This window comes from Rutidosis leptorrhynchoides, chromosome 2 (genome assembly GCF_046630445.1).
Source record: "Rutidosis leptorrhynchoides isolate AG116_Rl617_1_P2 chromosome 2, CSIRO_AGI_Rlap_v1, whole genome shotgun sequence".
Lineage (NCBI taxonomy): Eukaryota > Viridiplantae > Streptophyta > Magnoliopsida > Asterales > Asteraceae > Rutidosis > Rutidosis leptorrhynchoides.
The window spans coordinates 398,071,724-398,072,706 of record NC_092334.1 but is presented as its reverse complement, the minus strand read 5'-3'; the positions used below and the strand labels follow the sequence as shown (position 1 = coordinate 398,072,706).

Below are 983 nucleotides of genomic sequence, written 5' to 3'. Positions count from 1 at the left end.
AAAATCCTCTAGTGATTCAGATTCTACAATTTCAAATATGGAAATAACGGAACCTCTAAGTATGGAAGACCGAATGAGAGCCACACGCACGGGCCAAGGTCACGCCATTATTAAGCCAGACATTAATGCGCCAGATTATGAAATCAAAGGACAAATCCTATACATGGTAACTAATCAATGCCAATATAGTGGTACGCCAAAAGAAGATCCGAATGAACATCTTCGAACCTTTAATAGGATCTGTACTCTATTCAAAATCAGAGAGGTTGAGGATGAACAAACCTATCTCATGTTGTTTCCCTGGACTTTAAAGGGAGAAGCCAAAGATTGGTTAGAATCGTTACCTGAAGGGGCGATTGACACATGAGATGTTTTAGTTAAGAAGTTTCTTAAAAGATTCTTTCTGGTATCTAAAGCCGTGAGACTTCAAGGAGAAATTGTTACGTTCACGCAAAAGCCAAATGAAACATTATATGAGGCATGGACAAGATTCGGAAAGTTGTTGAGAAGATGTCCTCAGCACGGTTTAGACACTTATCAAATAGTACAAATATTCTACCAAGGATGTGATGTTGCTACACGAAAAGACATCGACACAGCAGCTGGTGGTTCCATTATGAAGAAAACCACAACTGAAGCTCACAAAATCATTGATAACACAGCCTCCCACTCACATGAGTGGCATCAGGAAAAAGATATTTTTCGTTCATCTAAAGTGGCTAGAGCCGATTCTAGCCATGACTTTGATTCCGTTTCCGCAAAAATAGATGCTTTCGAGAGATGAATGGAAAAGATGACTAAAGATATTCACGCAATACGAATCAGTTGCGAGCAATGCGGTGGACCACACTTAATGAAAGATTGTCACATCGAGCAAACGATGGAACAACGTGAGAATGTTTCCTATATGAACCAAAGGCCGGGAAATAATTATCAAAATAATTATCAACCGCCAAGGACAAAATTTAATCGAAATCAAAACA

At 39.1% G+C, this 983-nt stretch overlaps 1 non-coding gene across 1 annotated transcript; it reads right to left on the bottom strand.

Annotated features, from left to right (window-relative positions):
- Window positions 1–421: 421 nt before the first annotated feature.
- Window positions 422–528, bottom strand: LOC139895111 (small nucleolar RNA R71). Its single transcript, XR_011775577.1, has one exon. It is a non-coding gene; the product is annotated as a small nucleolar RNA R71 (small nucleolar RNA).
- Window positions 529–983: the final 455 nt, after the last annotated feature.